This window comes from Ictidomys tridecemlineatus, chromosome 2, assembly GCF_052094955.1.
Source record: "Ictidomys tridecemlineatus isolate mIctTri1 chromosome 2, mIctTri1.hap1, whole genome shotgun sequence".
NCBI lineage: Eukaryota > Metazoa > Chordata > Mammalia > Rodentia > Sciuridae > Ictidomys > Ictidomys tridecemlineatus.
Window position 1 is genome coordinate 124289937 of NC_135478.1, and position 24443 is coordinate 124314379.

Here is a 24443-nt window from a genome sequence, read left to right on the forward strand (position 1 = left end):
TTTGAGGAAAAAATATCCATCTCAACTGCACCCCTAAGTCAGGAAGCAGGATCATAAAAGAAAAGAGATGACAGATAATACCATAGAATGATCTGTTTGCTTAAATGTTACAGCTCTGTCCCTGTTATTTCCTCAGATGAGGAGATGTACTTTTGCTATCATTAAAACATAAAGGAGAGAGTAATATGTGATTATTAAAAAGTAAAAATGCTTTTAACTTCTTTGTTTTTGATAAACTAATGAAGAGTGTTTGGTGTGCATATGTGTGTGAGTGCATGTGTGTGTGGTACTGGTGGAGAATTAGTTGTAAGAAATATGGCAAACAATTCTAGACTCAAATATTAAATTATTAATTTATGAAAACATTTTTCTCTTAAAGTCATTGAATTTTCAAAGCTATTAAATATGCATATTTATAATTTTGTGATCATCTCTTTCACAATATTGATAAATATCACTTCCTATCTCCCAGTCTCCAAGCAGAGAGAAACATATCCACAAGGATCTTATCCATTGGCCATATCAGTGTCTTATATTTCCTTATGAGTTAATATCTTTGCTCCTTTTAGTTGCTGGCTTCAGAAGGACATTATGTTTAGAAGAACTATACCTTGTAATTACAGGCCTGACTTCTCTCCCCTTTTTTTGAACCTTTACTACCCAGTTCTGATAATGGCTTTGAAATGAAAATTGAACACAGCAGTATATTGTTTTCCATTTCACCATATCAATTCCTGAATCTGAAAACATTCTCCTTTGGGCATCATAATCAGCTGTACCACTTGTCATTACTTAGAGAAGCTGACAAAAAGTGCTTAAAGCTATTTCAAAAGCTCTTTCTTTTTTTTAGAACAATTTTCAAAACATGTTGTATACTACACATACTATGGATATTATTTCCCCTAACAAACACATCTGTGATCTTACATAATTTGTGAATTCTTGACACTCCTTGTCTGTCATGTCTTACTTTTTACATCTTATAACTAACAAATATAAAGAATTCTTGAGTCTTTTAATACAACTTGAGTTTTAAAACCGATTGAATTACAAAAAGAAGGACAACTCAAAGGGAAATACTGTAGTAGTATTCGTATTAAACTACATTGACTCATCAGCCAAAATTCTACCAAAAAAAAAAAAAAAAAGAATTTCCCTGCTTTCACTATATTTGGAGTTAAAGTTTTGGTGGAACCATTACAAAGCATTGAATTGATATTTTACTTTAAGATAATGGTGAATCCATTTCAAATTTTCTAAGGACTCTCCATACTGCTTTCCATATTGATTACAAAAATTTGCAGTCCCACCAGTAATGTATGAGTGTGTCTTTTCTCCCCATATCCTTGCTAACAATTATTGTTGTTTGTATTCTTAATAGCTGCCATTTTGATTGGAGTGAGATGAAATCTTAGAGTAGTTTTTATTCGCATTTCTCTAATTGCTGGAGATGTTGAACATTTTTTTTATATATTTGTTGATCAATTGTATATCATCTTCTGAGAAGTGTCTATACAGTTCCATAGCCCATTTATTGATTGGGTTATTTGTTTTTTTGGTGTTAACTTCTTGAGTTCTTTATATATCTTGGAGGTTAGTGCTCTATCTGATGTGTGTGTAGTAAAACTTTGCTCCCATTCTGTAGGCTCTTTCTTCACTTCACTGATAATTTCTTTTGCTGAGAAGAAGCTTTTCAGTTTGAATCCATCTCATTTAGTAATTCTTGATTTTACTTCTTGCACTATAGGAGTCTTGTTAAGGAAGTCATCCAGGGCCCAATTGACCCAGCTATCCCACTCCTGGTTTATACCCAAAGGATTTAAAAACAGCATACTACAGTGATGTAGCCCCATCAATGTTTATAGCAGCACAATTCACAACAGTTAAATTGTGGAACTAACCTAGATGCCCTTCATTAGATGAATGGATAAAGAAATCATGGTGTATATACACAGTGGAATATTACTCAGCATTAAAAGAGAAAAAAGCCATGGCATTTGCAGGTAAATGGATGGAGTTGGAGAATGTCATGCTAAGTGAAATAAGCCAATCCCCAAACACAAAGGCCAAATGTTTTCTCTAATAAGTGGTTGCTGATCCATAATGGGGTAGGGAGTATGGGAGGAATGGAGGAACTTTGGATAAGGCAAAGCGGAAGGGACAGGAACAGAGAGGGAATGGGTGTTAGAAAGATGGTGGGATGAGATGGACATCATTACTTTCATTCATGTACGAAGACATGAATGGTGTGACTCTACTTTGTGTACAACCAATGAAAAATTGTTGTTCCATATGTGTACCATGAATTGAAATGCATTCTGTCATCATGTATAACAAATTAGAACAAATTAATTAATTAAAAACAAGATAATGGAAAGTAAGACCTAATTTTCCCTACTTCCTACTTCAGATTTATATTCAAGAATCATGTGGACAAAGTTAGTCAGTAACCATGGGGATGATATTATATATCTGTAAAAATAGTTCCTGAGTACCTGAGTTGGAGTCAAGCAGTAATACTGATTTGTTTGCAAGAATATCCCTATGACATGTTTAGAATTTTTTTCTGTCTACTTTATTTCTGATAAATTGTATAATATGCCATGAATATCTGATATGTTTTAATTAACTTCTAAATGCTTAAATCATACTGCACATGCACAACAGAATATATTACATGAATAGGAATTAAAAAGCAATGTGTTCCTTTTTATCCTTATTCTAGTGAGACAGCTGGCCACTTAATATCAACTAGAATCAAAATTTGTGTAGGTGGGAATGGGAGTTTTAGTACTTACCCAGGAGGCAAAATATATTTACCTAGTAGACCTCAACATTAAGTCGTAAATACTCAAGTTTAATTCTTATACAGATCTGTGAGGCTCTTTCCAATTTAAAATAATAGGTTTTAAAAAGCTAGTGAACTGGAGGTCACAGGGGAAGATAGGAGAATGGAGACAGTGATTTCAGAAAGAGAAGTAAGCTCCTTTATGCCCAGCTGAGGATGCTTCTTTATGAACCATAGTCTGATTTGTGAATGTTCCAGAAAAACCTGGCCCCAGGGTGTGAGAGCCAGCCCCAGAGTGCTAAGAGATTGAGAAAAGAGGCAGACTAATCCAGGACTGCCCGAGTTTCAATTTAATGGGGACTTACATGGTTCTTGGTGACAGCAAGACCAGATGAATTTCTGCAATTTAGGTTAGAAAGACAGGACCTTAAAAAATGGCCAGGACAGGGCTGGGGTTGTGGCACAGTGACAAAGTGCATGACTCACATATGTGAGGCACTGGGTTTGATCCTTAGTACCACATAAAAATAAATAAAATAAAATAATGATACTATGTTCATGTATAACTATATACATATAAATGGCCAGGAAAAGTGGCTTCATTTAAGCTGGAATATATTGGGTCTATCATAGACTAATATCAAGTGGTCACACACATTTCTGGCGCCATGTTCTAGTCCATATACAGCTCCAAAAATGTGGTCTGTTGATAGCATGCTGAGAAGTATGTAAGGAAGTATGTAAGGAAAACTCCCAAGTAATTCAGGAGCCATCATGGAACATTCTACTCAAGATGGCATGCCAGCCTGAACCTATATGGTGAGAAAAACATAATAGTTTCTATTATTTTCCAGGATAAACTCTATCCACTTGTCTCTGTAGACATCACAAGGCAAAAGTGAATGAAGGTTTAATTAAAATATGCCTTATATTACAATGCCCACACAAAAGCAAAATATGCATGTAAGTTAACTAAAAAGAAAATCCAAATGCTTAATTGGACTTATTATACTTCAGTGTAAAGTACTATCCTGAATTACATATATATAGAAAAGTAGAGAGGCAAAGTAGAGAGGTTCAGACATTTCATGTAATTGTGATTATCACCCTGAAGAGGTATTAAAATAATTGTGACACTTAAAGGAAAAGTAACACACTAATTAATACTTACATATAAGAGATTAAAGCACACTGAAAAGAGGGAGATGTTAGGAATAAAATATTTATAGATCATCAACAAGGTAAAGCAGTTTTGCCCAACTGACAATTGAGGAGGGAAAGTTGATTCCAGGTAACATCTAAACTGAAGGACAAGATTTCCCTTCAGGCCATCTGAATGGAACATAACTCTAGTGGGATGTTTAACCAAATTCAAACACTGGGATGGGATTTATAAAACAGGTTGAACATTGCTTAATATTAATATTTGACAGTATTTGCTCATGATAGAAGGCAGTAGGGCAAGGAAGGATATAATGTAGAAAGTAAAAGCAAGATATTAGTTGGTAAAATATAAACACAAACATATGGTGTATTTCACACTTGCTGGAATATATGGAAAAAATTTGAACACATGGCAAAGTATTTTGTGTAGACTTAGTTTTGGCTAGTTTTTTTTTTCAATTTTTATTTACTAACCCATGACCTTTCTCTAACTAACCTTCAACTTCCACATAATACTTCCAGTTAATTCCTATTAGCAATTGATCACAATTTAAAAAATTTTTTGTAACCTTTGATTATAGACTATAATGTGGGTGCATGTTAAGTAAACTAAATAGACGTAGAATGTTTTGTTGCCTCCACATATTTCTATATAAAAGATAGAAGTAATTAAGATCTTCCAATTCTCTACATCCTTTCATAGAAAATGAAATCAAATGTCTTAAAAAGCTTCATAACTAGGTAAATGATATACAACTAGCAAACAATACTGATCTAACATTCAAGATTCTTGGTCTCTGATACACAATACACATATTCAGTACTCTTATTTTTAAACAAGCATTTAATTTTAGAGGACTTTTAATTTTAGAACAGTCTTAGGTTTATACAAAAATTAGAGAAAATGAGTCTGCATTTACCCCACATTTTCCCCACATTATATTATTATCTGATATTAGTAGTATAATAGTTACAATCAATGAACCCTTATCACACACACTTATTAACTAATACCCATATTTTATTCAGATTTTTTTGTTGCCTCATGTTTAATTGAGTAGACATGGGTCTTTGACCAACTTTGTTGTTACTCAGATGTTTTTGTTTTGTTTTGTTTTGTTTTCAGTGGATGACAAGATCAAAACAAGCCATTTTAGGTCATCATAGCAAAGGTTCCTACTTGATGACATGACATCACTATTATTCATTTTAACCACCTGGCTGAGGTAAGTTGTGCCAGATGTCACCAACGTACAATTGCTCTTTAGTTCCCTTCCCATATTGTGCTCTTTGGAAGCATTACACTATGGAAAAGTAGGGAGTGGTGCCCTACCTCTTGAGAAGGTGGAATCTACATCAATTATTTAGAGTTTTTCACAGAAAATTAGTCTCTTCTCTCCCATGCACTTATTGACTTTTATCACAAATTTATTTTACATTTGGGTTATAGTTCAAATACAACTTTACTGTGTTGCTTAAAATTGTCCCAAATTGGTCATTGGAAGGTCTTTCTGTTGGCTCCTGTATCCCTTTAACATGCCTTTGTTATTATGTTCTGTTTTATTTTTCCTCTGTTTTATTTTTTGAACATTTTCTGACCTTTTGGCATTGCATATTCTTAAGCACTTCCTGCCCTAGGCCCAGACTCAGCCAATTGTTCCAAAAGACCTACTTTCTTTTTTTTTTTGGAGAGTTAGATTAGAAACCAAGATATGAGCACTAAGTTCATTCTTTTTTTTTTTTTTTTTTTTGCAGATTACATTTGTCTAAGGTCATTTCAGACACAGAGCAAGGAAATACATCTGTATATACTAACCCATGTATGTATACACATCTATAACTATTTCTATCTGTGTTAAATTATACATGAATTCATTCTACATACTCAAATCCTTTACCTCTTAGATTTTTAGAGCCCCCTCCTCTTGCTTATTCCTAACTTTTACTTCAACAGTGGAGAACTTAATAGTCTGGATCCCACCATTGGCCATTCTTTTATTTATTGTAAATGCCAATATACTTCAAGTTGTCTTGAAGTATCAGGATTATTAACCTGTAAACTTGTAGTAAGCAAGTTCATTGGCTTTGAATACAGTGCTAATGTGGATTACTTTCTATTTTTAGTTTTATAGACTTCACTCATTTGTAAAGTAACACTTTATCTCATTTTTTTCAGTGAATTTGTTTCATATACTTGTAATATAATTATATTGTTTTTCCACATTCTGCACTGCATCAGAGTTTTCCCAAACAGATGACTAAAAAGACAATTATCTACATTAAGGTTCACTATTTGTGCTGTAAATTTGATTTGTAAGGTTTTATCCATCCATCACTAGAAGAACTGCAATGAATAGCTTCACAGCACAATAATCACCCTGTGCTTCATCTCTTAAGCCTCATTCCTTCCCCAGACCCTGAGCAACTACTTATCTTTTTTACTATTCTTTCATTTTGCTGATGATTTGTGAGTGTTGATTTTGTATCCTGAAACTTTCTGACTTTTTAAATTTTGTTTTTGGAAGAATCTTTAGGTTTTCCATGAAATCATATCCCATGAATGTGACAGTTTGACTCCTTTTTTCTCTTTATGGGTGCATTTTATTTATTTTTCTTTTCTAATGACACAAAGGAAAACTACCAATACCATATCGAATAAAAGTGGCAATCGTTAGATTTCCTTGTTTTATTCCTGATCTTAGGCAAACAGTTTTCCATCTTTTATCTTTATGTATGTTAGCTGTGAGTTTTTCCTCTCTAATCTTTTTTATATTGTAGAAGTTTTCATCTTTTCCTACTTTGTTGAGAATTTTTGTTTTTGCTTTTAATCAAGAAGAGATGTTGAATCTTTTCCAAATGCTTTCTCTTCATCAATGGAGATGATCACGTTTTCCCCCCTTAATTCTTTCTTTCGATTATAATATTATATAGATCATTATTCATACATTAAATGATCCTTGCATTCCAGAAATAAGTTCCACTTGGTCATGGTATATGATATATTTAATATTATTCTTCATTAATCTTATATCAGTATTCATAAGGAAAATTGGTCTGTAATTTTCTTTTCCTGTAGTGCTTTTCACTTTAGTATTGGAAAAATGCTTACCTGATAGTATCAGTTAGAGAGTGTCCCTTCCTCTTGTATTTTTTAGAAGAATTTGAGAAGGATTGGTGTTAATCTTCTTTGTGAACAATTTTACAATTACTTCATTACTGCTTTTGAATAATGTAGTGTGTCAAAAATTCTTACCCTAGCTTTTACTTGATGCCTTAGATGGTGTATTATGTGTTTTGCCCACAATTTTGTACCTTAGGCATCCTGTCGTCTACTTGAAACTTTTATAATCAGTACTTACCATTTTTCACTACATTGCTCAACTTAAAATTTAAATAATCTTATTTTCCCTACCTAGGTTCCAGGTAAAAAGCCCAGAGATAAGTTTTTCAGACAGCAACTAGACTAATTTGAATATTGCAAAGGTCTCTGTGGTTTACGCAAAGAAACTGATAATTAATTTGCATCCTCCTCCATAATAAATTTATTTTGTACCAGGGAGAAATTGAAGGAAGAATGAATAAAAATGGCTGAAAATTTCCTACCATTTTGAATCCCATATTTTGTTATTGGATATTCTATTGATTGTTGTAAACTTTGACTATATTTAAGAACATTTTTTTTAAAGAGAGAGAGAGAGAATGAGAGAAGAGACAGAGAATTTTTTAATATTTATTTTTCAGTTTTCAGTGGACACCACATCTTTATTTTATTTTTATGTGGTGCTGAGAATCAAGCCCAGAGCCCCGCGCATGCCAGGCGAGGGCATTACTGCTTGAGCCACATCCCCAGCCCATTTAAGAACACTTTTGAAGTTACATATTATTTTTATTTTTTTTATGTTTCTAAATGCAAATTAGGCCCTGAGATTGTATTCTACCATTTTTCTCATGTCACTTCCGGGAATCATCTTTTACTTCTGAAGGATAATTTTGATGGGTATAAAATTTTAAGTGTTTAACTTCTATGAGGATGTTTCAATATTTTGTTCCACATTTCTTTCCCTGCTTATGTAATTTCTGATTAATAGTCTTTTGTGAATTTTATCTTTGTTCCAAAATAGAAAAAAGTGTTGTTTTTCTTTACTTCTTCATTTTTTTCTTTTGGTTTCTGCAACTTAACTATGGCAGATTTAAATTTAGATTTTTTTTTGTTCATTTTCATCTTTATTTTCCTTGCTGATCTCACTAATTTCCTTTCTTTAATAATTCCAGTGTACTTATGAACCAAATGAAGCTTCATTTTTGTTTCTTACAGTTGTATTCTATCATGTGTTGACTCTTGTTTCTCCAAACCCCATACCTTGAAACCCTAATCCACATTGTGATGTTATTTGCAAATGCAGTCATTAGGAGGTAAATAGGGTTGGAATTGTTCATAAAATTCTTGCCTTCATGGTGGGATTATCACTTTTAAGTATTCAATGCTTTCTTCACCCCTCTTTTGTCCTCTGCAAGGACACAGCAAAAAGGAGCACATGGGCAAGATTAAAACATTCCTCACCAGAAACTGGATTGCTCTGCACTTTTATGTTGATTTCCATTCTTCTAAACAGCAAGAAAATCAATTTCTGTTGTTTAAGCCACCCAGTTTATGTTATTTTGTTATGGCAGCCAAGTTAAAAATGTAGATTTTTTTAAATTTGAGAGTGTTGGTGCAATAAGTATTTATAAATGTGAAAACAACTTTTCCATTGGGTAATGACTAGAGTTTGGAAGAATTTTGAGGTACATATTTAGAAATGCAGATGTTAAGTTTCCAGTGATACTTCAGATAGAGGTAGAGAATATATTATTGGGAAATGGAGTTAAGGCTATTCTTGATATAAAGTGACAAAAAATATGACTGATTTTTTTTTAATGGTTTGTGCAAAGTAGGACTTGTGAATAATGAAATTAGACATATAACTGATAAAATTTATAAACTAGCCAAAAGCAATGTAGTTGTTCCTAACCAGTTATAATAAAATATCAAGGTAGTAAGAAGAAAGTGCTGAACAAAAGAAAGAAAGAAACAAAAAACAAATTTGAAGATTTGAAAATTTCTCTGCCAATTCCCCATCATTTTGTAAATCAAATAAAAGAGGTTTGTTCTCATGGCTTAGGATATAATGGGATTTGCCATGCTAGTTGTAGATTTCTTGGCTCCTAACATCATTTCTTCCCCTTCCCTTTTGGAATGGGAATATCTTTCTTATGATTATTACATTGTTTTCTTTTAAAATCACATAACTTATCTGGCTTCAATAATTCACAATTATAGAGAATTTTTTTCCAAAAGATGGAAAAAAAAAATTCTAGTGAGACCTCTAGTCTCACCTGTATCTGATTTAGATGATATTTGAATGAAAGTTTGGACTATAGGGTTAATGCTGGAACAATTTAAGACTTTTGGATTGTTGGAAAGAAATTATTAAAGCAAAACTTTGAAACCAAGAATTCTTTGAAAAAAAAAAAAGGTTTATTAAGTGAATGCAGGTCCTAGGACAAGGTTAGCATCAAAGATAGATAGTAGATAGAAATATGTCAGCCAAACCTAAAGCCCAGAATATTTTCATTTTTTCATACAAAAAAAAATTGGGGAAAAGCAGGCCAAATTCTTTACATTGAACTTACATTGGCTGTAGATGAATGGTGTGGAATAGTGTAAATCAAGAAAAGCTTTAGGATAGAAATACAGTTCATAAGATGTACTTGTTGCTTACACATTGGTTGATATTAATAGTCTGGAAAAATATTATAAAAATCAGAAGCAGTTGTGGCATCTGGTGGTCAATCATGATTTAAATCAAGGGTTCAACATATATTCAGGAGTGTGAAAAAGGCTTCTATGGATTTGACCTTAGCTGTTAGGTGAATAATTCTATCTCCTAGGCTCCAGTCTCTGTCTCTTTTGATTAAATTTAAGACTAGTCAGATTTTTTTTTTAAATCAGAATGTACATTTCATGCAAGAAAGACATGAGCTGGGGAAGGGGCCACGGTAGAATATTTTTAAGTGATTACTTATTGTCCTTCCTCCTGCTTTTATATTCTAACCCACAATGTGACTTGTTTGAAAATAGGTGTTTGGGGAGATAATTGGAGTTGATGAGGTCATGAAGGCAGGGTCCTCATACTAGGATCAGTGCTCTGTTTCTGAAGCCAGCGTTTATTTTGCAACACATTTTTTGTTTGCTCACATTATCTTTTCTTTCATATTTCTACTTTTTCCATTAAGAGTTCTTAACACATTAATCATAGATGAAGTCATTTCCTGATTTTTCAAACATTTGTATCATCACTGTGTCTAGTGGTATTGGTTACTTTATCTTTTTCAGACTGTTTTACACTTGAATTTGGATATCATTGGAGATTTTAGTTGTCAGCAGGATATAATATGAAGGCAAATAGAAACTGAAGTAAATCCATTACAGAGTTTGAATTTATATAAGTCTTCCCAGGAGTTGATGTGTCTTTAATGCTTGCTGATGCTGTAAGTCCCTAAGTTCTCAAGTTCCACTAACGTCTTTTCTGACTCCCTCTTGATTTTAGGCATGTTTTAATACTTCTCAGAGAGGTTCTGCTTATGTAGCTTCTTTCATTTTTAACCTAGTATTTGTTTACTGAAGGTCATTTGGGGTGATGGTAAGGTGTGAAGCAGAAGAATTCCGTAATATGATTAAACCTCAATCTTCTAACTGACCTCTGTATCTGAACTGTGAACTTCCAAAACATTCTCCAATAGTATGGTATTTATGACTGTGTGCATGCACGTATGTGTGTGAGCGCACACACACACACACACATGCACACACACGCACACACAGAAACACACACACTACTCTATAGAGACAGGCAGGCAAGAATAAAGGAAATTCTTGCACAAAAGGAAAGATAGAGTTAAATGATTCCCCCTGGAAAGACTTTTGTTATGGGGCAGACTCTGGGTCTATTTTACAGTTACTACTCTTCCATCCTTGGTCAGAGTCAAAAGGGGAACTGTCTTAGCTGTTAACCATGACAACATGTTGGAGTCCTAGATATACAACCCATGAATAGGTGATTCCGCTTACAAGATTGCAACCCCCTGGAGTTTTATACTATCATTAGAGTCTACACTTAACTTCGAGCAATTTGTCAAAATTATTATTTTAATGTTTCTTTCTGCTTATGGCCCCCTATCTCCTATCTGAAAGCAGAAAGCAGTCCAAGATGTCACTATGGGATTTGTCTATCTTTTCAGTTTTCAAAATGACTGCTGGCCTCGAAAACTCAGGTATGGAATGAATCCAAGACAAGATGTTGATTTTTATTTGTTTGGCACTTAATTACAATATAAGCAGGAGTGCTAACTTCTAACTCTTTCATTTCACAGCAAAATTAAATTCCATTTGTTTTTGTTGTTCATTGAAAGATTCCATTTTCCATGTTATTACCATCCACTCCCCATTTCCTGATTTCATGCAGAAATCCAACCTTCATTTGATTGATTGTTAACATGGAATTTCTTGATTCTGACACATGCATTTACAAAATCTCCCTGAGAAGGTGTTGTAGAACTCAAACCAGTTGCACCTGATGATATACTCCAGGAGGGGATCTCTCTATTTTTTCCATGTATCTCTGTCCTTCTCTCTTTCTCCCTGGACATATGGTTTCTTAGTAACATATTCAGTTTTTGCTTCTGAAGGAATAGAACTTAACAGGCTAAGTTAAGTTCCAGGTCATTTGTTTACCAAACTAGAAGTAATTATTTCTAGGTTCTAGTGTCACCTTCTCCTTCTCAAAGTCAAACTGCTGAAGCTAACATAGTGTGAACTTAGTTTGTAAAATATTAGAGGCCAGATACTGTTTAAGGCATAAGAAACATTGTTTACTTGGTTCTAACTTTTAAAGGAAATACAAGTGTCTTCAATTATTTTATTTGTTGCCTATAGCTCACCATTTCATTAGCACACCCATAAGAAATAAAATAAAATGAAAGCCACCTTATCTAAAAAAATGATTTTAAATCTCCAGCATGAATATTAAAAATATAGAATAAAATAAATAGCTTATGATGCAATTTCTCCACCTGTGAATGTCTTTTAACTGGCAGAAACTTTTAGTCCCCTATAGGTGTGGCCTTGATAAGTCTATGGACATCATCATACTTAGCCAGCCATAATAGTGTTGTTCATTCTTTTCATTCTTTTTTTCCCCCCATGTAGAAACCTGAGAGCCTTCATTTTCACTCCCAGCTGAAAACCTATCATTTTATTCACATCATAATGTATATCAGTCTCATTGGATGTATGGCCATTGGGGTCACAATTGTCCACACAGAGCATTAAGGTTTGGATGTAGTAACTCTTTTATAATCTTGGCTTTACTTCCTATCACTTTGTGAGCAGTCTGTAAGGTCAAAATGAACACTCATCACTCACATTTTACCTCAGTTGACACAAATCAATACAGAGGAAGTTGTAAAAAATCTGCATGATCCCATGCATCATTTTTATTTAAAGTTCTTGCATCTTGATTTAAGAAAAAAGAGGATCAGAATTAGTTGTAGTAGTCTCAAAATATGTGAGTTAATCTTTTTTTGCACAATGGATCATACTCTACTTTATAATTCTGCAGATTTTAATGGATTAAACCTAGTTTAGAATGAATTTAATGTACCCCTTCCCATTATTATATAGAAAATTATATAGCTGTTCTTCAATGCTAAATATAAAGTTTTTCTTTTCATATTGTAGAAGTGGACACAACAGACAATTAGCTCTGCCACCTTATTAATTGCAGGAAGAATGGCACAATGTCAAATATATTTAAAATATAATACTTATTTTGGCAGATGTCATCCAATATTTAATTGGCAGCTTTCCAACAAGTGCATAAAATATATAAAATCTATAAGTTCTCTGGGGCTAACTGTATCCAATAATTCATTTTGTGGTTCACTAAAAAGTGCAATTACTTAGCATAAATGTCCAGAGATTTAATTTAGTGTGCTTGTATATGGATTTCACTGCAATGTGCAATTTCAATCAAAAGTTATCAATAATATTGAAAATTCAATATTATAAAATTTCTATTCTTCAATTATCATTTTCAAGTTGTTGAAGACAATGTAGAACACTTTCCCTAAGATGAAATAACATTCTTTGGACACTCACTTCATTCTTTGAAGAGGTAAAGAGACAATCTGTGTAGGAATATGTCTATTTATTCATTTTAATTTTTATAAGAACCTTAGAAATTTCTATTGTTGATTAAAAATCCATATTAATTTATCTAAAGCAAGATCTTTAGAAAAAAATATACTTCAACTAAGGCAGAAAGAAAGTTTGTTGTGGTAGGGCCTAACTTACAAAGTTATTTATAAAATCAGAAGCACTGCATAACTTTTAAAATGATGGTCATGTATTTTATTAATGATATCTGAAAACTACTTACCATTAGCAATCAGTGTTCTTAAAAGCTCAGACTATGATGAATTCATCACATGTTTGAGAATTTACATGATTTTTATGTAATCATAATTGAATAACCAAATTAGTCTTTTTTTCTTACATATACCTTGGGTAAATAGTAAAGAAGTTAATAGGGACATATCTAATTAACCAGGTATAGGGGATATTCTTATATCTTTTATATAGCTCACCCTCATACATATGAATATGATTATGGTCATGATTTAAGTATAAAAGGATGAAGTGTTCAAAATCCTCAACCACTGAAGAATTCAGTTGACTTGTTAATTAGTCTTTTATGCTGTATTTATAATCACATGACAAGATATAAAGTAGTACTTTTTAATTGAAATAACATTATATATCTACCCACATTATTTTTTAAAAAAAATCCAAATTGTTAAATTAATTGCCAGTCAAGATATTTAGATGATAAAGAGCTCAAAAATTTCAGCAAATAAATTTTTGGGTTCTAGCTCTACTTTCAGTTGAATCCTAATTTTTAAACCATGGCCAACCCAAATTCATACCCTTTTTTGAAATCTTTTAAAATTTTCCATGGAATGGAAAGTTGACATTGTAGTAACAGATAATTTATTATTTGGAAAGTTTTATTTTGGTAAATAAAATATCTCATATTTTTGGTTGCAAAAATGGAATACAATGTAATTATTTGGCCATAGCTAACAAAATCTCATCAGGTAAAACTATTTTCTTTAAAGAAAAAAGCAAAGTGAAGTTATATTTAAAAAGGAAAAAAATGTATGCTGAGCTAACTGCCTGCTCATTAATTCCTATAACAGCAATTTTAGAGAAATAAATTTTGCAGATAAGTTTTCTGACACTATTTAGTAAACCATTTTAAATTTTAACCTTAGGTTAAATCTACATCTTTAAAGAATGATTTCTCTGGGCAATAATTTAGTCTAGTCATTCCTAGAATGTATACTATTGAAATTTAATTTGGCATTATTCTATTATTTACTTTAAGGTACATTATAATAAATAGCTCTAGAAACTTATGATTATATGTTCTTCAGCAATCATGTCAACAAGCTTATCTAATATATCATTGTTTCTCAGAATGTACAAGAAAGCAGATTCCACAAAATTCGCTCCTTGTCTATGATTACAGAAAAGAAGAAATTCAGAATAAAGCATTCAAAAATATTATGGAATTGGGCTGGGATTGTGGCTCAGTGGTAGAGAGCTCATCTAGCACAGGTGGGACCTGGGTTAGATTCTCAGCACCATGTAAAAAAATAAATAAATAAAGGCATTGTGTTCTGTCCATCTACAAAAAAAAAAAAAAAATTCATGTTTTTATTTTCTCTCTCTCTCTTAAAAAAAGTATTATTGTTGCAAAGTAATTTTATTTCTTTTCATTGTCGGTTATGTTTTGCCAAAATATTTAGGCATTATTAAAATTAAAAATGGCACAAAAAAGTCATTCACTCTGGATAGATTGAAAAGAAATGAACTACTTCATAAGAATTCATAGGCATTTATCATGTCTCCCCACGAGCAAAACTTTCTCTATAATAAAATGGCAGCCTTCTGCTTTGTTACCTCACTTTTGTAGTTTGAATGCATAGTAAGTACTATAATCTAAAGACCTTGTGACTATAATTCCCCTTTGTCTTCTTCACCAGAGTTGCAATTGTGTTTATCTTATAAGATGCCCATTGAGAAAATAAACAGAAATAGACTTGCTTGAATACCTTATTTCTGAAAATGTATCCAGCATATCAAGGTTTCTGAGTCTTTTGTGTTGGAAGTTTCCAGTGGGCAGAGGCTGTATCAAAATCATTTCATCACCAGCATGATCAGAGAGCACTGATACTCACAAGAGGTAATGATCCGTGTCAAGCAATTCATGGTTTGCTACTGATTGCTGATTTTCAGGGAAGCTGCAGAGTTAAATGGGCAGAATCAACAGATAAAGTGCTGAAGGTATGTAGAAAGTGGTTCACCTGATCAGTCTCACAAAGGTACATACCAGCATTTGAAGACCTGCCTTAGTAGTGGAGACAAGAATCAGAGAAATCAGAGAAACTTGTGATTTCATATTCTAATATTGCTTCCTCTTATTTCTAAAATGGTGGTGCATACTTTATTGGGTTCAGATTTCAATGCTCAGTTCTGAAGAGCACAAGAAACTACTGATTTTAAATCACTGAAATTATTCCAGCTAAAACAATATATTCTTGTAAGAGAAGTAACTTGCACAGGCATATTGCTTTCTCATTCCTTTTTGTTTTGAAGTTGTTTGTATTCATTTCAACTACTATTTTTCTACCAAATCTTCTGGATGAACCCCAAGTTCATTGTCTTGACCTTTATATTCTTTTTGGTCTTCTAAAAATTTTGTATGTATCATTTTACACTCTAGTATGATGGTTAATTTTTTTTTTAAAGTATGGTCAGGAAAATTTTCAAATATTGGGAAATTTTAAATTTTCAAATATTTGGAAAACATTTCTTTGACTTGAAACTTCATTTCTTCAATTATAGGGGCTTAAATTCAGTCCATTAGAAAAAATTGAATGTATAATGCAAATGCCCCTATGATTAAAATGCATCTAAAGCTACATTTAATACTTGATGGAAAATTACATTATAATGTAGAAATTTTGTTGTTGTTATTGTTTTTGTTTTGACTTTTCTGCATTTTTTACTCTTTACAGCCAAATGTTGACTTGGATCTACTTATTTCCATCTAGGAGGCTTACTGAATTACTTTTGAAGAGCTTTGTAACACAACTAGGGAGATTTATGTTTTATTTCTCTAACTACTTTTCTTTGGAAAACAAGCCCTGGAGAGTTCCTCTAAGCCAGTTTTGTTTCAGTTTCGCATACTGGGTTCTAGAGGACTAGTATATTCACAATGGGTGAATATAAGGGATGGAAAATTTTAAAAATAGATCCTAACAAGATGAAACTCAAGCCATTTTAACAAATACTTTTTTTTTTTCTTTTAAACATCTAGGTCTATCTTAGAACACTTCTGGAACAAAAGAGATACAACTTGGTAACAAACACTTTAGACCACAAAGTTAACATTCAGTTACAGGTCTTAGAACAAGCATCTCAACCTGTTAAAATAAGCCAATGTGAAATTGGAAAAAAAGATTATTAGCTCTGCTTTAGTGCTTAAAGTATCACAGCATCACTTAAAAGAAATCTTATTTCCCCATTAAGTAGTTATTGTCATGCCATAAAGACTGTTTAATAAATATTAACAAAAACAAAGAACAACAACAACAAACAAACAAAAAATCCTTGAAAACGTATCAGGAATGAAGGTGAAGCAGGGAACACAAGTATGAATGGTTCTTGAGGCTTAGTCTACTTCTTCCACGCGTGACGTATCCTCGTGTCCTTCCAGGGGGGTATCTCTGCATTATAGCAGTGCTGTTGTCATCAGCAGTGGGATCATCCTTATCAATACCTAGACTAAGTTTGATCATCCTGTAGATCCTGTTAGCATGGGTTTGGGGATCTTCTAAACTGAAACCAGAAGACAGGAGTGCAATTTCATATAGCAAGATAACCAGATCTTTTACAGTGTCATATGACTGGAGCAGAACAGGCCCTTACCACTCTAATGGAAATGACCATCTACACTTTCAGAAGATTTTTCTGTTTTTTCAGAAGGCACAACTCCAGTTGCTTTTGCCTTAAGGTCTTCATTAATGGAGTGGTTAGGTTTTATCTCCAGGTGTTTCTTCACTGCCATGTAACCCATTACCGAGTTGTCACTCAGAGCTTGAGCCCTCATGATTCTTTCCATGTCTGCTGTCCAGCCCTATGTGCTTGTGACAATACAACATGGGGAGATCACCAATCCATTTGATACAACCAGCTTTTCAACCTTTTACTCCGAGATGTCCTTCGTGATTTTGCAGATATTTTCAAAGTTGGTCTTTTTTCTCTTCCTGTTTCTTCTTCTCTTCTTCATCTCTGGAAGCTTCAAGCCCTCTTTGGTGACAGACAACTAAAGTCTTCCCCTCAAATTCCTTCAGCGTTTGGACACAGTACTCATCCATAAGCTTGATCACGTAGATCAGTTACAAACCATGCTTCCAAAGACACTCCACAAAGGCAGAGTTAGCTACCCAATCCTTGGTCTCACTTGTGACATAATAGACGTGTTTCTGGTTTTGCTTTATTCTGGTTCAATAGTCCTTGAGAGAGACAATCTCATCCCCAGAAGCAGAGGTATAGTATCTTTATTTTCTTTTTCTTCAGCCTCATCATCACTGACTTCTTTATTAAGTTCCTTCTTCACAAAGAGATTAATGGGATAGCCAATAAACTGGGAATATTTCTTCACAATCTCCTGAGTACTCATTTTTGTCTTCTTTCAGATGCAGATAACATTTGTACCATGACCCATTGGTTCTCCTGTGTAAGTTCTGATGCTGATGGAGAAGCCTTCCTGTCAAGGACCCCCAGTCATACTATTCAGTCACTTTCTAGGCAACTGAAAATTCAGAATAAAAACCCACAATGAACTGGCAAATCATGGAGATGTTGTGCCAGCTTGCAAAGCCTCCATGAATGCTTTGGTCCCAGACTTGGTGATAGTACCAAGGTTATTGATCAAATCAGACTTGGTCATTATTCCAATTCCAGTATCCACAATCTTGAGGGTTTGGTCTTATTTGTTTGGAATGAGATTAATGCATAGCTCCTTCCCCAAGTCTAGCTTAACGAGATCCGTCAAGATTTTGTGTGATTTTGTCCAGGTCCTTTGAGGACTTGGAAACCAGCTTCCGCAGGAGTAGAAAGTGTTGATGATCAACAAAATCAACTGGGCAATCTCTACCTGGAAAGCAAAGATCTCCACTTGGTCCCTGGGCTGGTCTTGGGTCTAGGTCTCTTCCTGCATTTTGGCTGGGCAACTGCATGGGCTCTGTGGTGTAGCAGCACCAGGACACTGAAGCAACTCTATAATGTATAATCTTAAACTACGATGTGGAGCCTGTGCTAATAATATGAGGGTAAATTAAGAAAGTATAACCTATTCAAATTTCCTGGGTATATCTAATAGAAATTTAGAGTATCTTATTCATTTACTTATTTATTTTTGTTTTAGACAAAACTCAAGATTTTTTACTTTGCTTCTAAGTATTTTAACTCAAAAATTAAATATTATGATTTCAGAAAATTGCTGCTTGATTTATTTCAGCCCATAAATTTTTGAGTATTTGTTTATTATTGAAAGTATTCTTTGTATCCAAGGTTATACAACATGTATTCTGTTTTTTGTTGTTGTTGTTTGTTTGTTTTTTTACTTTTATTTACTCTTATACTCACTCCTCTACCATGTGTGGCAGACAAACCATGAGCTGAATGCCTGTGACTTATGCTTGTCTAATCCTTTCCTATCACAATGTGGGAAGCAGCTGTGATTGTGTCCAACCAAGAAAATACAACAAATGATGGAATAGCACAGCACACATATGTGTGCCTTTTTTTTTTTTCTGGCACTAGGGATTGAATCCAGAGTCTACCATTGAACTACATACCAAGGCCTTTTTGTTTATCTTGTTTTTCTTTTTCTCTTTCTTTCTTTTTTTTCTTTTTTTGTGCGTGTGTGTGTGTGTATGTATGTGTGTGTGTGTGTGTGTGTGTGTGTGAGATGGGGTCTTCTTAACCTGCCCTGTTTGCCTGGTCTGAAACTTGCGACCCTATAGCTTCAGCTATGCAATTAGCTGGGGTTACAAGAATAAATCACCATGTCTGGCTCACTGAATATTTAAAAATGTAAATTCTGTCTTAGCTATTGAAAGAAGGACCTTCCTGCTAATCTTGAAGAAGCAAATAGTCAGCTTTGTTGTGAACTTTCATTCTCTTTGACAAAGGATGAACCACATGGCAGATAAGCATGGACAGCTTTACAGACTGACACAAGTCTCCAGCCAATACCCAGGAAGGAGTCAGATCCTCCATCACCCAGACATAAAAAAAAATACATTTGGGTAAGAGAGGAGACAGAAAGACTAGAGCATATTTAGTACCTTGACTTTACCCTTGTTAAGACCCTGAGCAAAGTACCCAGGCATGGACAGAGTACTGATGTAGTGAAACTAAGATAAACATGCATTGTTTTAAGCCATTAAACATGGTCACTTCTTATATAGCAATGCAAAAGTATTAAGCAGTGTTATTAAAAGAAATCAATAATTTTTAAGGTTGCATATTTTCCTGAGATTTTAATTTATAATAATTTGCATGATCAGTTTTTGAATAGTGGGCATTTAAATTGCTTTCTAATATTTTCTATGAAGAATATTATTATTTTAAACACTACAAGTTATATTCATAGAAGGGAATCCCAGAAATAGAGTGATTCAGTAATATTGCTGTACGTTAAGATTTTCATTAGCATCTCTGGTTCATTTTTTTCCCCCAATTTTTTCCTAATTAAGATTACCAAAACATGAAAATGCCATAGCATTTTGTGCAAAGGTGTGTGTGTATTTCGGTTCATTATATAATATATATTAATATATATCTAATAACCAATCTTCTCTAAACACATATATTGATATGACTTTTCAGCTCCATTGGGCAAATACCAGGGATCATAGTTATAGGATCATTTCATAAGTCTCTGTTTAGTTTTATAACAAACAGCCACACTATCTTCCAAAGGGACTGTACCAGTTTGCATTCCCACCAATAATGATTGGTCCTGCTTTTTAAGAGTTCTTTGTATTTTTACTGATAGTTGATCAGGTATTTATTTTTGCAAGCATTTTTCCCAGGTTTTGGCTTTTCTTTTCATTCTCTTGACAATGTCTTTCACAGAGAAGAAAGTTTCCATCATAATTTTTGTTTCTTTCATAATTGTACCATTGATGTCATATCTAAAAACTATCACCAAAATCATCATCTAGACTTTTTCTTATGTTATCTTTCAGCAGCTTTAGAGCTTTGAATTTGGCAAGAAGTTCTGTCATCCATTTTGAATTAATTTTTGTTGTTGTTGTTGTTCCAGGGATTGAACTCAGGGGCACTGGGCCCCACTGAGCCACATCTTCCCCCTATTTTGTATTTTATTTAGAGACAGGGTCTCACTGAGTTGCTTAGCTCCTCATTGTTGCTGATGCCGGTTTTGAACTCATAATCTCCTGCTTCAGCCTCCTGAGCCACTGAGATTACAGGTGTGAGCCACAGCGCCCAGCTTTGCGTTAACTTTTGTGAAAGATTTTTTTTTTTTTTCCTGGATTCTTCTTTCCTGTGTCATGTGGAAATCCAATTTTTCCCAGAATCATTTGTTAAATACATGCTCTTTTCTTCATTGTATTTTGTTGCTTTGTCAAAGATTTGTTGAATATATTCCTGGGCATCTATTTCTCAACATTTTATTCTGTTACTTTTTTTTTTCCTATTCTCTCATCATTACCAGACTACCTTAATTACTATGGATTTAGATTAAGTCTTAAACTCAGATAGTATTAGTTTAACTCTGCACTTCTTCACCACTGTCTTGTTATTCTGAGTTTCCCCACCTCCCTCCCTCTCTCTGTCTACCCTAATTATATAAAGCAGGGTTTATTTAGAAAGGAGTAACATAGACTTCTCCCAGGAAGAAGAAGGGGCCATAACTGCTATCCTGGTATCCCAAGAAGCATTCTGCTCTTTTTATAGATCCTAGGATTGCTTTGTTCTCCTGCCCTCTTCCCTTTATCTCTCTCCCTCCTGCATATGTGACTAGGCCCAGGAATGCTCCCTGGGATGATCAAAAGGTGGGAACAGGTGAGCTGAAGGGGGAAGGGAAGGATGGAGCAATCAAGGACACATTAATTAACAACCTTATAGCTCCCTATAGGGAAAGGCAATTCCTGGGACAGGTTACCTTAGCAACAGGTTGGAGCAGGGACAAGTATCTTGATAGGGTGGAGGAAGGGCTCTATCTTTTGACACTAGTTTTGTTTTTACATTTTATTATTATAAATAATGGCTATGAATATAGATGCATAAATAAATCTTTGAGACCTAGCTAACTCATGTGGGTCTATATTCAAAAATGGAATTTCTGGATCATAAGGTAATTATATTACTAATTATTTTGAGGAACAACCATATTTTTTCCCATGGTGTCTGCACCATTTTACATTCCTACTGACAATGCACAAAGTGTTTGAATTTTTCCATATCTCTGCCAATATTTTTCCCCATTTTTCACTTTAGTTAGCTATAGTCAACCTACTGTGTGTGAGAGGCTACATTGTCAAAAGTAGTTTTCACAAAAATTTTCTCACTCATCATAAAATTTCTATACTTTGACATATTCTCTAATTTCTTCATGTTTGAAGTGTAGAAATTCATTTCTCTTAACTAAGACTCTTTTGAAACAAGTATTTTAATCCTAGTCTTTTGGGCTGAAGTAATTGATTCTCTCAATCCTCTTTTACTATATTTGCCACCTCTCCATGGCATAGAAGGGCCTCAACATCTCAATAATCTGGTTAAGTGGCAGTGATTTTGACTGACATTAAAGGCTAAAGTTTCGACACAAGTAGAGAAATTCCAGCTTGAATAGCATAAATAATGTTCATGTTTCTCTCCACATTTTGAAGACAGTTCTTTTCAACTGCTTTTCAGAGAAATGTAGCAGGAAGCAAATCCACATCTTCAGTCTCTGAGTAATAACTTGACACAACTGCTTTAAAAGAATCCCAGCTGTGTCGTTTCATAACTTGTATGTTTGAAAGCTTCTGCTGATTTTTCTACATGTAGAGAATGCTTTTGCCTTATTTGCCACTGCAGTTTGCATGACTTCAAACATTCTGCTCAGGAAAATTTCAAGCATTCAGCTCTTTTCAAAAACAAGGATGTCTGCTCTGCATTGAAAAGATCATCACCACTAGTAAGAATTTTCCTTGAGCTAGGTTGCTTTTCAAGACCAAGTGTGCTCCATCATTTTGGTCTCTCCCAGTTCCAGCTACTCACTATTCATTTCTGACACCTTTGAGGCCATTCCAGGGATCACTGGTGCCACCATCAGAAACATGTCTTTGTGCCACAGATCATGTTGCTCCCTGCCTTGGAAACCACCTGACAGTGTCACATGACTGGAACAGACCCTTACCACTCTAATGGAAATGATGATCTACACTTTGAGAAGATATTTCTATTTTGCCAGGAGGCATAGTTCCAGTTGCTGTTTAATTCTTTGTTCAATGATCTGTGCTGATCACAGTATTCAAGTGGCTGTACTTTGTTATTAAAAAAAACCAACATTTTTATTTTTTATAATTCCCATTTAATCAATCCACTGACATTAGCAAAATTTTTCATATTATGCAGTCCATAAGTCTCTGTCTATATCTACTTATTTTTTTCCATTCTTATTGCTTTAAATTCATCACATGCATTATTTCTGATCAGATTTAGCAAGAGAATTCACTTCATGTTAGATTAACTTTTCCAAGGAAATAACCAGAAAGTATGAATTTACAGTCATGTGAAACTGTAGTTCTTTGAAGAAGTAGTACCTATATTAAAGATTCTGCAAATTGCTTAACCTTAGCCAAGACCATCATGATTTTAGAGAGGTGGAATGGTCAAGAAAAAAAAAAGTTGTCTTAATATAATTTAGGCCCTTTAATAGACATTTACTTTTGTATCTGACCTAACATTTTCATTACTATTAGGTAAACCTCTTGGAATATATCATTTAGCTTAGCACATTTCTTCTAGTCTCTACCAACCCTACAGCTCAGGATGCTGTAAGATAACATCTGAAACCCACAGATAGTGTTTCTATGATTTGTTGTATCTAGCCTGTCTACCTAGTGCCCCTACCAATACAATTACTGAATGAATTAAGTTATGACTTTGTTCCGTGGCTATAAAAGCTCATGTAACATCTCCCATGGCAGAATATGTCATTGAGAATAACTTAAATTCTTGCTGCTGGGCCACAGTCACTCATATTTGGCTCATACTAAACTATGTTCTTATTTTTTCTTAAATCAGAGTCTTTATCTTGGCAATCTAATAATACAATATAAAATAATAGAAGAAGGAATACATAGTTTGAATTAGAAAACTAGTTTGAAAGAAGCAATGTGTGACAGTAAAAATTCAGCCTCAAACCCACTTAATATACTGAGGTTATTCACTGGCAAAAATGACTATCATTAGGAAATTCTGAATAGCATATGATTATGCAATTACAAGAAGTTATTTCTGGTTATTGAACACTCAAAAAATACTTTTGGAAGGCAAATGTTAGAAAAGAATAAGAATTGTGAAATCAAGAAGAAGTGTCTTAATCTCTTTTACTTCCCATGTATGCTTACTCTTATGTACTTTTTGTTTTGCAAAGAGATGAAGCTTTACTGTAGATACACACCTGCTTCCATAATTTATATATTTTTTGCTTATCTCTCCAGTATCAAAATAATGCTGAATATACATATATACTGACTACAAAATTAATATCCCAATTTCAGACCTTTCCTAATTCTGTTGCGGCCTTTAATACCTAATGGCATGCTTGAAATTTGCATGGGATATCTATTTGATATTTTAACATGAAACGTCAAAGCAGAAATCCAAGTGTTAGTCCAATACCTCCGCATCCACCATCACTACCCAACTGCTCCCGAAACAGCTTTCCTCAATCCCATGCACAGTATATTTTTGTTTTAAACTTACTTAGACCTATAACACTGAAGTCAACCTTGGCTACTCGCATTCTCTTCACCCTCAAAATGCAAAAGCAGAAGAACACATAACCTAATCAATAAATGGACGAAGGAGCTAAACAGACATTTCTCAGAAGAAGATATACATTCTATCAACAGATATATGAAAAATTTTTTCAACATCTCTAGTAATTAGAGAAAACTACCCTTAAGATTTTATCTCATGCTAGTCAGAATGGCAATTATCAAGAATACAAACAACAATAAGTGTTGGGAAGGATGTGGGGGGAAAGGCACACTCATATATAGATGGTGGGACTGCAAA

General features: G+C 33.8%; 2 pseudogenes; both read right to left on the minus strand.

Moving 5' to 3' along the window:
• Positions 1–16791: 16791 nt before the first annotated feature.
• On the minus strand, positions 16792–17674 carry LOC101963182 (heat shock protein HSP 90-alpha pseudogene; annotated as a pseudogene).
• A 2-nt stretch (positions 17675–17676) lies between these two features.
• On the minus strand, positions 17677–24059 carry LOC144368543 (heat shock protein HSP 90-alpha A2 pseudogene; annotated as a pseudogene).
• Between the last annotated feature and the right edge of the window lie 384 nt (positions 24060–24443).